Below are 17,800 nucleotides of genomic sequence, written 5' to 3'. Positions count from 1 at the left end.
CCCCTTTGACTGTTGTGTACAGGTTGCAAATATTACATAGTATATTTTTACAAACTTTTAAGAGGTTAGTTAGCATTCAGTTAAAACAGAGCTAAAGAGAAGGGAATAACTAAAAGTGAGAGATATACAGTTCCTCGTAGTGTGTGGGCCCGTTTTGCTCATAAGCAGTAGGTATAGAGTGAGAGAGGAGGGGGGTGACATGGGCTCACTGGGCATTCAGAGTGGGTCTTATTTTATTTTATTTTTTGTCTCTCTTTTCAACTTTTTGTCTGTGGGCGTGTTTTTAATCGATGTATTTTACCAAATTGATTCTAGGAGGATATATTATATAACTAATGTCTAATAGTTGGAAGGCGAAATTGACCTCATGAAACGGTAGGGGTTTGAGAAAAATTACAAAAGGTGAAACAAGTGACGAGCAGGATAAAATTGTTGCAATCAAAAATAGTTTTCTTGCAAGAAACCCACCTGCTGAGTGGAGATATCTCCAAAATAAGATCACAGGGCCGTTGCCTGCTCCCTATACCACTCATGCTAGAGGGGTTATGATACTAACTCATAAATCTGTCCCTCTAGAGATCCAAAATATAGTAAGGACTCTGCTGGTAGGTACATCATGGTGCAGGGTACTTGGAATCAGGAATCAGGATCAGGAACACTGTATTTGTCATTTCACTTCATAAACTTGCGTACATGAAATGAAACGAAATGCCGTTTCCCCCAGCCCACAGCAGTACAACACAAAGACAAAAACACATACAAAACTACAAGAACATATACCCAAACTAACACACACACACACACACACACACACACACACACACACACATATATATATATATATATATATCCAAACTAAACAAAAAAATCACTATCCAAGGGAACGAACGCCAGCCAGGTTGACTGTCGGAACTGCCAGTCTGCACGGGTTAGCAGTTAGCTTAGCCCGCACCGCTTCAGCATCCTGTCAGACCGCCCGAGGAGGAAACTCCGAGGGTGCAGCTCCAAGCAGGGACCATGGTCCCCAGGCCCACCAGATGACGCAGACCAAGCTCTCCCAGCCAATCCAGCGCCAGCTCTCCTAGCCAGACACCCTCAACAAACCTCCCCGCACTCATCATAATGACATCAAAAACACCACAATCAACACCAGGTGAGGCCGCCGCCAGACTACCCTGGGTGTTATTGGAACTGCTGGTCTGCATGGGCTAGCAGTTAGCTTAGCCTTTCCCACACTCCCAGCCGATCCAGTGCCAGGTCTCCCAGCCATCAAACAAAGACAAAACTTAAGACACAGATGTGGACAAAGACACTGCATGGACGGTACTGGCCACCGCAAATGTGAATTCGCACCACCATCTTCCGACGCCAGCACTGGGTGAAGCCGCTGCAAATGCGAATTCGTGCAGCAATCTACCCGCACCGGAAGCAGAAGATGTATGTTTTCAAGAAACTTGAAAATATAAATATGATAAATGTGTATGGCCCAAATGAAAATGATCCTAAATTTTATAATAATCTTGTTTCTGACCGTTTGCAACTTTAATTGCACATTAGACCCATTGAGAGACAAATCAATCAAATCATTAACTTCTGGAGTGATTCTGAATTGCTGTTTCATCTAGAATAGACTAAGTATCATCTTTCTTGCTTAACAAGTTGCTATTAGTCTTATTCCAGCTGCTTGAGTATTAGTCCTTTTCTCTATACATCTGTTGCTGGTTCCTAGTGGGATCTTATTCTAGCTGTAGCTGTCTTATTCTGTTTATTTACTTATTCTAGCTGTAGCTGTTTTTCACCTAGTGTGTCCTTAAATATTTCTTGTTGCCTAGCTGTTTTGACTTAGTTATCTTTTTAGCTTACACATATACTTGCTGTTTGCAGTTTTAATAGTATTGTGTAAGGTTTGATACAGTTTTAAATAAGTGACCAGTTTCTGGGCAATAAGCCTATTTTCAGAGTACCTCTCTGGCCAATTGGGTGTTAAGTGGCCAGGGTGTGGCCTGCACTCCTGGCAGACAATTAGCAATCAGTGTTTTTTAAATCACTGCTGCAGCGTCAGGCAAACAAGCCAAGGGCAAACAGGTCTAGGTTGAACAAAGGCTAGAGTGAACAAAGGCAAGCGCGACTTTATCAAGCTAAGACTTCGTCAAGCACGGACTGCTCTTTTTAGATCTGGTCAGTCATCTCTATTTTGTGTACCTAGAATAGACTGTGTTTCCTTCGCATTCCTGTCCTTTCCTCTTCCCGGGGCTGGCATAGACGTTAGGTCACTCCTAGGCGCTGTAACCCTACCAACCTCATCTATCCCACTCTCTCCACTCACATTGATCAAGTGGTGATGGGAGGGCTCTGGAATTGCCAGTCTGTGGTGCCGAAAGCCGAGTTTATCTCAGGCTACGCATCCTTGCTCCCCCTCAACTTTCTTGCTCTAACTGAGACCTGGATTATGCCCGAAAACACTACCACACCTGCAGCTCTGTCTGATGTGTACTCTTTTTCTCACACTCCCAGAGCTGCGAGGCAGGGTGGTGGTACTGGCCTGCTAATCTCCCTGAAATGGAAATATTTTCGTTTCCATTCCACAATTTTCTCCGCCCTGTTTTGAATTTCATGCTGTTACCGTCTCTTATCCAGTACTGTCTCTTATCCAGTGGTTGTGTACCGCCCACCAGGCCTCATTGGTGAGTTTCTGGAGGAGCTTGACACACTTGTCTCGCACTTCCCGGTTGATGACTCTGCACTTATCCTTCTCAGTGACTTCAACATCCACACTAACAAGCTAGATCCTCTTCTCTCTTTCCTCTCCTCCTTTGACCTTCACCTCTCACCCTCTCCTCCTTCTCACAAGGCAGGCAACCAGCTGGACCTTATCTTTACTAGACACTGTCATATTTCCAATCTCTCTGTTACTCCCCTCCAGCTCTCTGACCACTATTTCATGTTCTACTCTCTATCCCTCTCTTCACCTCCCTCAGCCCCTTCCCCTACCCACATGGTTTCCACCCGTAGACACCTCAGCTCTCTCTCCGCCACTGATCTTTCTTCCTGTGTTACCTCTATCCTCCCTACACCTGAATCTTTCTCTCTCCTATCCCCTGACACTGCTGCTGATCTTCTTTTCTCTACCCTCTCCTCTTCTCTGGACAATCTCTGTCCCCTCACCTCCAGGCCTGCACGCCCAACGCCACCTGTCCCTTGGCTGACCGACTCAGTACATACTGATAGACGGAGCATGAGAGTGGCAGAGCACAAATGGAGAAAAGGCAAACTACCAGAGGACTTTCTCAACTACCAATCTCTTCTTTCCACTTTCTCCTCCTCCCTTTCTGCTGCTAAGACTGCCTTCTATCACTCTAAATTCCTATCCTCTGCCTCTAATCCTAAGAAACTCTTTGAAACCTTCTCTACACTTCTTCAACCCCCACCTCCTCCTCCTACTTCCTCCCTTCTCCCTGACGACTTCGCTGACTTCTTTGACAAGAAGGTAAACAACACCAGATCCTCCTTTTCTCACCACCCGGTTAGTGCTGCTTGCACTATCCCACCCTCTGCACCCTCCCTCACCTCTCCACGTCCCACCCTATCCCACCTCTCTCCCCTAACAAGGTTCTAAACCTCATCACATCCAGTTGCCCCACCACATGCTCCCTTGACCCAGCCCTCTCCCCTCTTCTTCAGTCTATAGGACCTGAACTCCTTCCCTTTCTAACCCACCTCATCAACACCTCCCTCCAGGCAGGATGTTTTCCATCTGCCTTCAAAACTGCTAGAGACACCCCCCTTCTCAAGAAATCATCACTTAAACCCTCGGACATCAAAAACTACAGACCGGTTTCCCTTCTACCCTTTCTATCCAAAACTTTCGAACGTGCCGTCTTTAACCAACTTTCTTTATACCTCCACCAAAACAACCTCCTGGACCCCAACCGGTTTGGGTTCAGGGTGGGTCACTTGACAGAGACGGCCCTCCTTGCAGTGACAGAATTGCTGCACTCTGCGAGAGCAAACTGTCTCTCCCCTATCCTGATACTCCTGGACCTGTCAGCTGCGTTCAACACAGTGAACCACCAGATCCTGCTCTCTACCCTCGAGGGGCTGGGTGTCACAGGCTCTGCACTCTCAATGTTTGCATCCTACCTGATGGGTTGCTCCTACTAGGTGACACGGCGGGGATCTGTGTCGGAGCCTCGCAGACTGACTACAGGTGTTCCACAGGGTTCGGTTCTGGGTCCTCTCCTTTTCTCCCTGTACACAACATCCCTGGGTTCTGTTATTCGCTCGCATGACTTCTTACCGTTGTTGTGCCGATGACACCCAGCTGATCTTGTCCTTTCCTCCCTCTGACACACCAGTAGAGACACGGACTGCTGCGGGCTTGACTGACATCTCAGAGTGGATGGCGACACACCACCTGAAGCTCAATCGGGATAAGACAGAGCTGATGTTCCTCCCGGCAAAAGGTTGCCCGCACCGAGACCTGGCCATCACCATTGACAACACCGTGGTGATGCCAACTCGGATTGCGAGGAATCTGGGTGTGATCCTGGGTGCCCAACTGTCATTTGCTGCAAACATTGCATTGGTTGCTCGCTCCTGCAGATTTCTCCTCTGTAACATCAGGAGGATTCGCCCATATCCTCACCGACGAGGTGGCACAGGTGCTCATCCAGGCTCTGGTTATCTCCCCGCTGGACTACGGCAACTCCCTCCTTGCTTGTGCCCTGGCGTCGGCCATCAGACCTCTGGAGCTTGTTCAGAAAGCTGCAGCTCGTCTGGTGTTCAACCACCCTAAATTCTCCCACACAACGCCTCTTCTCATGTCCCTACACTGGCTCCCAGTAGCTGCTCGCATCCAGTTTAAGACTCTGGTGCTAGCCTACAGGGCAGTGAAAGGAACAGCTCATTCCTATCTCCAGTTCATGGTCAAGCTCCACATCCCCGCCCGACCACTTCGCTCTGCTGCCTCGGGACGCCTGGTTGCTCCGTCACTCAGAGGCCCTTGCTGCCAATCGACCCGGTCACTGCTCTTTTCTGTCCTGGCCCCACAGTGGTGGAATGAACTCCCCACTGATGTCAGGACAGCAGAGTCGCTGCCCATCTCTCGGCGCAGGTTGAAAACGCACCTATTGAAGAACTACTACCCTGTTACTTGTTCTTGGCACTTATTGTATTCACTCGTTTAAAAAAAAAAACTCTTTCTTGCACTTTTATTTTAGCACTGGTTTTGCTCTTAGATGCTTGTTTATATGCACTTATGACCTCTGATGACAAGTAGTTCTTATGATTTCCTACATTAAATGCACTTATTGTAAGTTGCTTTGGATAAAAGCGTCGGCTAAATGACTGTAATGTAATGTAATGTAATGTAAAATCATCCGGCTTAGATAATACTCACACCAAATTGAGGAAGATAATATATAATTTTATGAAAGATTGAATTTGTTAGCTATTTGGAGACATGGTAAACCAAATGCAGTAGAATATTCCTGTTATTCCAGCACTTATAAAACTTACTCATGTATAGGCTACTTTTTAGTTTCAGCGCTATTTGTTCCCAAAATTGATGAATGTCATTATAGCAGTATGGTTCTATCCAACCATGCAGCTTTACCTTTTGAGTTACAAAGATACTAAACTTGTGAGTCATCCCCCGAAATGGCGCTTCCAACCAGGGTGGCTTGTGGACCCCACATTCATAGATTTTTTTTTTAGATAAACAAATTGACTTGTATTTTGAATGCAACGCTTCCCAAATACCTGCTAGCACAAGATGGGAGGGATTCAAGGCATTTATTAGAGGTCAGATATCTTGTTTTACCAGCTCAAAAACAAAAAGCGTGCCCAACTTGAAATGAAGACATTAGATGAGTAAATAAAAGAACTAGAAACATATCTACCAAAACAGGCCTAGCTCTATAGAAGCACATGCAAAACTACTCCGACTTAGATCAGTATAATGAACTGTTGGCTAGCAAGGCAGCTGTCAATTTAATGAGGCTCAAACAGTCCTACTATGACCAGGGAGAAAAGCCAGGGAAACTTTTAGCATGGCACGTGAGACAACAACAAACAGGTCTATTAACTGCATTGGAACTTCACATGGTAGAACTATAGCGGCCCCAACAGAGATTAATGAGGCCTTCGGGGTCTTCTATGGGAAATTGTATAGCTCTGAGTGCTCTTCCAGCCTGGATATGCAGTCAGTTCCTAAACAACCTTAATATTCCTATATTTTTTGAAGAGGAAAGTACAGCATTAGATGGAGAATTAGCAAAACTGGAAATTGCAGAAGCGACTGGCTGTATGCAGGCTGGCAAAATGGTGGGTCCAGATGGCATCCCAATATATATTCATACAAAATTTCAGTCTAAATTACTTTCACCCCTTTTGGAGATGTTTCAGGAGTCCTTCAGGAACGGTCCTCTCCCCACATCCATGAGGGGTGCCCTTATCACATTACTTCCAAAACCAAGAAAACTAGACACAAAATGTGAAAATATGTGCCCAATTAGCCTCTTAAATTCTGATACAAAAATAATTTGCAAAGTTCTTGCAAGAAGATTAGAGGGCCTGCTTCCTCAGGTGGTGGGATAGGACTAGAGTCAATTTATTCAAGGTAAACAGGGCTTTCACAACATCAGATGAATGCTCAATATTTTACACAGCCAGAGAGGGGTGACAGACCCAGCCTTACTCTCACTTGATGCAGAAAAGAGTTTGACCGTGTTGAATACCCTCATCCGTTTGAGGTGCTTATCGGCTTTGGGGATCCATTTTGTAAAAGGGTCAGATTGCTTTGTACTGGGCTCACTGCAGAAGTTTTGACCAATATCATGGTCTCTAAACCTTTTAACATCTCTCGAGGTTGCCTGCAAGAAAGTCCTTTATCATCATTGCTATTTATTCTTGCAATAGAACCATTTGCTATAGCAGTGAGGATTCATAGTGACATTTATGGAATTCGAAAAGATTATTTAGAATATAGAATAGCACTCTTTGTCAGTGATGTAATCTTGCTCCTAAAAAGTCTAAACAGTTCTATCCCTGCACTCCTAGATCTTATTAAAACCTTTGGGAAAATAACTGGATACAAAGATAATCATTCAAAATCATCTATAATGTTACTTAATGGTTTAGGAAAAATAGCCATGTTTACGCTTCTATTTTCAACCCAACCGATAATTTCACACATCCGGGAATAAAAATTGTCCCTGAGGCGAGTAAGATCACTCAGATAAATTATGACCCAATTCTGGAAGCTACTACCTCCTCAGTAGAACGTTGGACATCTTTACCTATCTCAATGATTGGCAGGATAAATATTCTAAAAATGAACATACTCCCTAAATTTCTCTATTTGTTTCAGAATATCCCCCTGCCCCCTCCGTCTTTACTAGATTTAAGAAATTGTTTACCAACTTTATTTGGCCAAATAAACGCCCTACATTACGTCTATCTTTATTATATCTACCATATGACTGAGGAGGCCTTAAATGCCCAAACATCCAATGGTATTATTGGGCAGCTCAACTGCGGTCCATCATGTTTTATTTTTCATCTGAAAACCCTCCTGCTTGGATAGATGTAGAATCATGTTCTGTTATGCCAAGCTTACCGCTGCACTTGTATTTGTATTCAGATCTCAATACCTGAGAAAAAATACAGACAACCCTGTTGTATTGAATATGATTAACGTTTGGTTTGACACTTGTGAATATTTAATATAAACTCCTCCTGGTCACGGTTCAGTCCTATTTGGGGTAATATTAACTTTAAACTAGGGAAATGTGACTCAGGATTTCGGTTATGGGCTGAAAAAGGGTTAAGGAAAATGCAATATATGTACAGTGAAGATAAAGTACTTGTGTCCTTTACAGAAATATCAGCTAAATATGACATTCCAAAGAATCACTTTTTCAAATGCCATCAAATTAGGAACTTTATATCCTCATCTCAAAACCATTCATTAGATATACATACCATTTCCTCATTACAGGCAGCAGTTATAGGATATTGCTATGATAAAGGTTTAATTTAATCTTTGTATAGGTTGTTTGAATCTGGGTCTGATGAATCCTCAGAATCAAAACTGAGATCATGGAAGGATGATGAAATATCTTTAGAAGACTGGAGTAAGACATGTAGGAAGGCTCAGAGGCAGATATGTAACAGTAGCTTGAAACTTATACAGTATAAAAGGCTGATGCGTACACACATAACTCTTGTTAAACCACACAAGTTTAATGGTAACATTCCTGATAACTGTATCAAGTGTAATGAGGCAAGAGGGACACTATACCACTGTACATGGGAATGTGTGAAACTAAAATCACTTGGTTAGATATTATTAAAATTATTGATCAAATTTTATCAAATAAATTACCATTGGATCCTACGCTTTGTAATCTGGGTATATATATCCTATCAACCATCACTTACAAACCAAAACGTTTAAATTCATAAAGATGTGTGTTCTTAATTAGAAAAATGTTAATGGGCCAAGAATCGGAATGTGGATTAAAGAAAGTAGAGTAGTAGTAGTAGTAATATTAGTCGCCAGCCACTTCTTTTCACCTGACAGTGAGGAGTTTTGCCAGGGTGATGTAGTGCGTGGGAGGACCACACTATTCCCCCTAGTTCCCCCTCCCCTCCCCTCCCCTCCCCTCCCCTACCCTACCCTACCCTACAGGCGCTCCGACCGGCCAGGGAGGCGCTAGTGCAGCAACCAGGACACATACCCACATCCGGCTTCCCACTCACAGATGCAGCTAATTGTGTTTGTAGGGACGCCTGACCAAGCCAGAGGTAACACGGGGATTCGAACTGGCGATCCCCGTGTTGGTAGGCGACGGAATAGACCGCTACACTACCCGGACACCTGTGTTTTATATAATTGTAATTCATTGTATAATCTGATGTGATTTGTACACTATTAAAAAATTATGTAACACTTTATTACATTAAAGTTATGTATGCAAAATTTATAGTTTCATCCATTCTATCCAGTAACTATCCAGGGGTCTGTTTCACAAAGCAGGTTTAACATACTCTGGGTTGACTAAATCTGAGTTGACAAACTCAAGAGTTTTCAGTTTCAGAACAGCTAATCTGAGTTAGTTCAATCAAGTCTGAGTATGTTCACTTTGAGTTAAGCGCGTGCGTGACAAAAGCCATCAATGGAGCTCTGATACTACGATTTACCATAGCAACCGGCGAGGGAAAAAACAAAAAGGTCGTCCTACTTCACCCAACTGGAAATATCAGTGAATGCATATGCAGAATACGAGTATATATGCAGGAAAAGAAAAAGAAAAAAAAGAAATACAAGAGCAGCATGAGAACATGAGCCGGCGTGGCAGAAAATTGCTGACCCAGTCAATGAAATGAATGAAAAAAAGTTTTATCGAGTGTTTCACTTATTCAACATTTATATAATATATGTGTGTGGGTGTGCGTGCGTGCGTGCGCGCGTGTTGAATATTAATGCAAGTGCAACACAACAGGCACAAAACGTACTTAATAGTAGTAACAGAAGATGAAATACAGGTAGTCCTCGGGTTACGAACGCCCGACATACGAACTCGCGCACTTACAAACAGCCCTCTGTAAAGCCTTTTTTTTTAAATCGGGTTACACACAATGGTTCGTACTAACAAAGGACAGACTATGCGTGACGCTCAAAACACTGCGCGTTTTAGGCGGTTCGTCGGCCCGAGGGAGAACAACGCCACGCCGTCGTCGCCATTTTAAGTCGGGTCGCGTAAACATTGTGTACGTTGTTTTCACTTAAATGTTTCGTGTTTACCCTCGTAATCGTGTCTTCAAAGCGTAAATCTGATGCAAGGGATGGTGATACACAGAATAAAAAGAAAACGATCACAACTGAAACGACAGTGGAAATGATAAAGCGTCCAGAGAGAGGTGAAACGCTCTTATTGGTTTTTCACTTACCCGGTGAGGCGGGGAGGCGAACACGGGCGGGGGAAGTGGCAGGTTTGGAGTCTGAAATTTTTCTTTAATGTTTTTTTATACCTATACACACACCCTCTCTCTCAATTATTACTGGACGTTGGAAGAAAACAGAGCCGGACAACTTCCCTCTTTGACCACCACCCCGCGTGTCGTTTATTTCGTTATATACACCACGCGCCCAACCACATGACGCTACGTCACCATGGCCGCACCCTGCGCCCTTAAAGCGAGCATGTCAGCTTCATACAACCAACTATGGTGAAATATGTCCATAATTCCACTACAACTGCTTTATTATATTTATGATGATTTGGGTAAACTAGATACTACATACTAAGACAAACATTTGACAAATTGATGCTAGATGTGAACTGTACGTAATTGTTCCGACTTGCATACAAAATTGACATAAGAACAGACTCAAAAAGGGAACTTGTTCGTAACTCGGGGACGAGCTGTATAAACATATAGTTTAGGTAAGGTATAATTTCATTACAAGCAATCGTGATGTTGTTTAACCTACCTTACCCAATAAAACAGCATTAAATGGCTACATTCAACATGTGATATCTTTAAGTAGTTAGTGAAACTTTCTAAGCAAAAAAAAAAAAAAAACAACTAAGTAATTTTCATCACTGAATGATGATGAAGACAGATTGTCAGCTGCCACAGAGAGGGCCTATTGAAGTTTACGCCTTAAAAAAATAACATCTAACAGTTCATTATAGTGTTGCACCATAATAAAACTTACACTTTCTTCTTTCCCAACAGAGCAATGCTGGAAATTATTGAAACGATATGAAGGCTAAGAATATTGTTCAAATAAATGATCGATTGTGCAGAGAAACTAACGCTCAAACAGATAATCACCTGGGAATGATAAAACACTCAAGCGGAGTCTGATCACCCTCTCCCGATGGAGATTTTTGTGGAGTATTTGTGGTTCAATATAAACTGGCTCTTCAAGAAAAGTACATGCCAGGTCTGACACTCCCTTCACTTTGACACTTCTTTTTTTTTAACATGGTGATGCTGGTTGTGTGGCTTGGGTCCTGGGCTGTTCCGGTGGCGTATGGACACTGCTTGGCATCCTGCGCATCATATTCTTCATACATTTTATAATTCCATTATTCTGTTATCCTCTTTCAATGTTGTATCCTATAAATTGTGTAAACGCAACATCCACTGCATGTTGTCCATATTGGGAGAGAGCCCTCCTCCGTTGCTCTCCCTGGGGTTTCTTCCTATTTTTTCTCCTTGTTGAAGAGTTTTTTAGGGAGTTGTTCCTTATCTGATGTGAGGGTCTAAGGACAGGATGTTATGTTGCTGTAAAGCCCCTTAAGGCAAATTTGTAATATGTGATATTGGGCTATACAAATAAAATGGACGACTTGACTTGACTTCAGTCTACAAAAAAAGTAGAAATTTAAATGTTGAAAAATGCTGTCTGTTTTCTTTTTCAGTGAAGATTAACAGTTTTAAATTAACAGTATTGATTAAGAAGCTCAAATGCTGCTTGACTGCGTTAAAAATGACATCCCTCCTTGGTAGATGTCCTTTAGGGCTTCTAGGATTCATCCAGCAGGCCTTCCAGTTATTCCCTTAAAACGGCTTGACGATTTAGCTACTGAGTTTTGTAAGGAACCACCTTCTTCATGCAATTCGAGATGACGAGGTGCTTTGTGTCCAAGGGAAGGTCACAAACAGTTCACCCCATTTGTCTTGAAGATATGGCTGCTGTTAATCAACAGTTGTTGACAGTTGCTGTCTAGATCACACTTGGTGAAATGCTCACAAAGTGGTGCTTCTTGGCTCACATTTAAGTATAGCTGTGTCCTATAAATATGTCAAACATATAATAAACATTGGAAATAAAATAGAGTGAATTCCTTAAAGTTTCAACATGGGAGCGTCTGGGTAGGCCAGCAGTCTATTCCATTGCCTACCAACTTGAGGATCGCCAGTTCGAGTTCCCGTGTTACCTCTGGCTTGATTGGGTGTCCCTACAGACACAATTGGCCGTGTCTGCGAGTGGGAAGCCGGATATGGGTATGTGTCCTGGCTACGTCCTGGTCACTGCACTAACGCCTCCTCTGGTCGGTCGGGGCACCTATTCTGGGGGGAGGGGGAACTGTGGGGAATAGTGTGATCCTCCCATGCACTATGTTCCCCTGGCGAAACTCCTCACTGTCAGGTGAAAAGAAGCGGCTGGCGACTCCACGTGAGGCATGTGGTAGTCGGCAGCCCTCCCTGGATCATCAGAGGGGGTGGAGCAGCGACCGGGATAGCTGGGAAAATAGGGTAATTGGCCAGGTACAATTGGGGAGAAAAGGGGGGGTGTCAATGTAGTCTAAATTTCCATCCATTATCTAAATCGCTTATCCTGCTCTCTGGGTCGTGGCGATGCTGGAGCTAACCCCAGCAGTAATTGGGCGGCAGCGGGGAGACATCTTGGATAGGCCGCCAGACCATCACAGGGCCTTTTCCAATAAAACGAGACATTAATATTAATAATTCGTTCTGAAACAAAATTAAAATGAGACTTCATTCAATCATCTTCAGCTGCTTCTCCGGGGTAGGGTTGCGGTGGCAGCAAGCTACGTAGGGCACTCCAGATGTCCCTCTCCCCAGCAACACCCTCCAGCTCCTCCTGGGGGATCCCAAGACATTCCCAGGCCGGATTGGACATGTAGTCCCTCCAGCGAGTTCTGGGTCTACCCTGGGGTCTTCTCCCAGTTGGCCGTGCCCGGTAAACCTCCAACGAACGGCGCCCAGGAGGCATCGTAATCAGATGCCTGAACCACCTCAACTGGCTCCTTCCAATGTGAAGGAGCAGCGGCTCTACTCCAAGCTCCCTCTGGATGTCCGAGCTCCTCACCCTATCTCTAAGGCTGAGCACAGACACCCTACGGAGGAAACTCATTTCAGCCGCTTGTATCCACGATCTCACCTTTTCAGTCACTACCCAAGGCTCATGACCATAGGTGAGGGTAGGAACAAAGATTGACTGGTAAATTGAGAGCTTTGCCTTCTGGCTCAGCTCCTTCTTCACCACAACGGTCCAGTACAACGTCCGCATTACTGCTGGTGCTGCACCAATCCGTCTGTCAATCTCCCGCTCCATCATACCCTCACACGCAAACAAGACCTCGAGATACTTGAACTCCTTTACTTGAGGCAACAACTCATCCCAACCTGGAGGGAGCAATCCACTATTTTCTGGTAGAGCACCATGGCCTCAGACTTGGAGGTGCTGACTCTCATCCAAGCAATTTCACACTCAGCTGCAAACCGCCCCGGTGCGTGTTGGAGGTCGCGTTCTGATGAAGCCAATAAAACCACATCATCTGCAAAGAGCGGAGATACAATTCTGAGGTTCCTAAAATGGACACACTCCTCACCTTGGCTGCGCCTTTTGATCCTGTCCATGAATATCATAAACAGAATCGGAGACAAGGGATAACCTTGGTGGAGTCCAACACCCACCGAAAATGTGTTTGAGTTTGTGCCGAGACTGCGGACACAGCTCTCAGTTCAGTTATACAAGGACCTGAGACTTTCACAGATGAAAAAAGAGAAAGGAAAGAGAGAGAAAAGAGGTGCCAGTACCTTGCACAAATTATCAGGTGAGTTTATCAGTGGTGCAAATTAACTTAACATGTTAATCAACATATTAACAAATTAACATGTTAGTTTAAATTTAATAATCGGGGTCAGCTGTTTGAAGTAACGGGGAGTGCGGAAGAGAGGTGAAGAATAAGAGTGCAGGCAGGGTGGAGTGGGTGGAGAGGAGTATCAGGAGTGATTTGCGACAGAAGGGTACCAGCACGAATAAAAGGGAAGGTTTACAAGATGGTAGTGAGATCAGCTATGTTGTATGGTTTGAAGGTGGTGGTACCAACGAAAAGACAGGAGGCGGCGCTGGAGGTGGCAGAGTTGAAGATACTAAGATTTTCATTGGGAGTGACGAATAAATTAGAAAAGTGATTTTCAGACTTTCTGCCCAAGGCACACCAAAGGTCAAGCCACAATCTCAAGGCACACCTGTATTCATATCCGTGCAAAATACACTCGAAAACCTATTATCACTGTTATTACTCTGTAAAAGTTTATTTTTATTTCCTAACGCCAAATAAAATGTGACATACAACTACATTACACATGAAATGTTTATTAACAAAATAATTCAATAATTCATTTTCAACTTTGTAAAATTTCATCAAAAAGCGCAGCAACACAACCATTTAAACCAGACAGGTTACAGAATTAAAACTGAAAAGAGGGAGAGACAGAAAAGTGTGTGTGTGTGTGTGTGTGTGTGTGTGTGTGTGTGTGTGTGTGTGTGTGTGTGTGTGTGTGTGAGTGAGAGAAAGAGAGAGAGAGAGAGAGAGAGAGAGAGAGAGAGAGAGAGAGAGAGAGAGAGAGAGAGAGAGAGAGAGAGAGAGAGAGAGAGAGAGAGTGAAAGAAGGAGAGCGCTGGCCTAAAACAGCAGCATCCCTGGTTGAGCAAGATGTAATCACTCTTTACAAACCAAGCTGAGAACAAAAACTAATTTACATATAATCCGTGAATTCATAACAGAGTATGCATTGAGTTGAAAACAAAACTTTAGTCTTAAAATTGTAAAGAAAAAAGAGACGCATGCAAAAACTGAAGCGTCAACGCACATGACATCGAGTTGAAAAGAACATTTTTAGTTGGAAATTGTAATGTAACTTAAATTTGCAGCACTAAAACATTTGCTATCATAAATATTTGCCTACTTGCCTACTTCCAAACTAGTGAGACACGTGCCTGTCGGTGCTCGCTGATCTTTTTAATCCTTGGTGGTACTGAAGAGTGGGCCACTAGCAAGTCCTGTTCAACAGAGAGCTGTGACCTCCTGTTGTTCTTCAGCTGCAGAGATTTTCCAAAACACCATCAGAGAGGCACTATCTGGCATCCCAGGTGTTTTGAATGTCAGTGACGACACGCTGGTGTACGGTGCCAGCCAACAGGAGCACGATGAGAACCTGGAGAAGGTCCTCACATGCCTCAGAGACTGCAACCTGACACTAAATGCTGACACGTGTGAATTCAACAAAACCAAGCTGGAGTTCTTTAGCTATGTGTTCTCAGACCAAGGCATTTCAGTGGACCCCAAGAAAGCTGCAGCAGTCAAGGAGACCACGGCCCCACAGAATCCTGGAGAGGTCCGCAGTTTCCTAGGCCTTGTCACATAATGTGGTTGCTTCATTCCAGATCTAGCTACCCTGACACAGCCCCTCAGAGAGCTCACAAAGAAGGAGCAACTGTGGGACTGGTCCCCCGCACACCAGGCCGCATTCGAGACACTCAAAAGTACCCTGAGCAGCGACACAGTCATGGCCTACTTTGACCAATCAAAACACACAGAGGTTGTCGTGGACACAAGCCCTGTAGGCCTTGGGGCTGTTCTAACCCAAACTGACTCTGATGGTAGACTACACACACTCGCCTACGCCAGCAAAACATTGTCACCTGTCGAACAGAGATACTCACAGACTGAGAGTGAGGCCCTAGCTGTGATTTGGGGTTGCCTTCACTTCCAACTCTATCTACTTGGATGCACTTTCACAGTCGTTACAGACCACAAGCCGCTTGTGCCCATGTTCAACAAGCCATCGTCCTCCCCTCCTCCCAGAATCGAACACTGGTTGCTGAAACTGCAAAACTTCAGCTTCTCTGTGGTCTACAGGGCAGGTGCCGGTAACCCAGCGGACTATTTCTCCAGGCACCCTGTTTCCACACCTGAGTTCAAGGACACACAGGCCACTGAGCTGACTGAAGCCCATGTGCGCTTCATCGTCAACCACAACATGCCCCGTGCCATGATACTACAGGAGATTCATGCTGTCACACAATCTGACCCATGCCTCCAAAGGGTTACAACTGCTGTCAGAACTGAACAGTGGCACACTCTTCTGGAACAGACAGCGGACATGTCTCCACCCCAGCAATCAGTTCTGCGGTGTTTTCACGCAAAGAAATCAGAGCTAATGGTGTCTGCATCTGATCTCCTACTGAGAAGGAATAAACTTGTAATACCTTCCTCACTGCACAACCGGGTGATAGACATCGCCCATGAAGGCCACCAGGGGGTGGTGAAAACAAAGAAACTACTCCGGGAGAAAGTGTGGTTCCCAGGAATCGACCAAAAGGCAGAGGACTGCATCAAAACCTATCTTGCCCGCCAGGCAGTAACAAACATTACAGTCTCACGCACCACTTCAGATGACTCCTCTGCCAGCTGCACCTTGGATTGAAGTGAATATTAACTTCTGCTCCATGCCAAATGGAGAGTACCTACTTGTAGTGATGGATGATTACTCAAGGTTCCCTGAGGTGGAGACAGTATCCACCACATCTGCCAAAGCTGTAATACCAAATCTAGACAAACTCTTCCCAGCATATGGCATTCCAGAAGTCATCAAGAGTGACAATGGTCCACCGTTCAACTCTGAAGAGTTCTCCAGGTTTGCTACATACCTGGGATTCCACCACAGAAAGATAACTCCATACTGGCCCCAAACAAATGGTGAAACGGAAAGATTCATGAAGACCCTAAAAAAAACACTCAGGACTGCAACACTGGAGCACAAAAACACTCAATCTGAACTGAATCGCTTCCTGAGAGCTTATGGATGTGGTAAGGGAGGACATGCAGGTGGTTGGCGTGAGAGAGGAAGATGCAGAGGACAGGATGAGATGGAGACGGATGATCCGCTGTGGCGACCCCTAACGGGAGCAGCCAAAAGGAGAAGAAATAGAAATTTCGGCCATCTCTTCCCCAGGTAAACAATGCACACACACACACACACACACACACACACACACACACACACACACACACACACACACACACACACACACACACACCTGGCCGTCCATGTGATGTAAAGGAAAACGTGACTCATCAGACCGGGCCACCTTCTTCCATTGTTCCATGGTCCAGTTCATCATGGGCACTCTGACCGGTCTGTGGCTATGCAGCCTCATATGAATCAAGCTGCGATACATTGTGTGGTCTGATAGCGGTCTATCATAGCCAGCATCAACTTTTTCAGCAATTTGAGCTACAATAGTTCTTCTGTGGGATCGGACCAGACGGGCTAGCCTTCGCTTCCCACGCGCATCAGTGAGCCTTGGGCACCCATAGGCATAGCCCTGTTGTCGGTTCACTGGTTGTCCTTCCTTGGACCACTTTTGGTAGGTACTGACCACTGCATACCGGAAACAACCCATAAGACTTGCCGTTTTGGAGATGTTCTGACCCAGTCGTCTAGCCATCACAATTTGGCCCTTGTCAAATTGCTCAGATCCCTACGCTTGCCCATTTTTCTTGCTTCCAAAACATCAACTTCAAGAACTGTTTGTTCACTTGCTGCCTAATACATCCCACCCCTTGACAAGTGCCATTGTAATAAGATAATCAATGTTATTGACTTGTCGGTGGTTTTAATGTTTTGGCTGATCAGTGTATATATGAATTTTCTGTCAAACTAAATGCGGATGTGTGTCACAGAGCCAACTCTCACTGCCAACACCGTCAAATGCTGAAATGCTAAGCTAGTTAATGCTAGCATTTATTTTTTTCTTCACATTTTTTCATTGTGGTTTTGAAATGTGGTCGCACGCACCTTGACAAATACAGATGTCCATATTGAATCCGGATGTCTCAAGCAGAATAGTCAGTGTTGGCGTCGTTGCAATTGTAAAGTTTTGAAATAAAAACTCAAATATCATGAAGCTGCGTTTTGGAATCTTTAGTGAAACTTTTGCATAACGACAACGGTACATCCGCTAG

Source organism: Lampris incognitus, chromosome 5 (assembly GCF_029633865.1).
Source record: "Lampris incognitus isolate fLamInc1 chromosome 5, fLamInc1.hap2, whole genome shotgun sequence".
Taxonomy (NCBI): domain Eukaryota; kingdom Metazoa; phylum Chordata; class Actinopteri; order Lampriformes; family Lampridae; genus Lampris; species Lampris incognitus.
The sequence above is the reverse complement of the archived record's forward strand: the minus strand, read 5'-3'. Positions refer to the sequence as shown.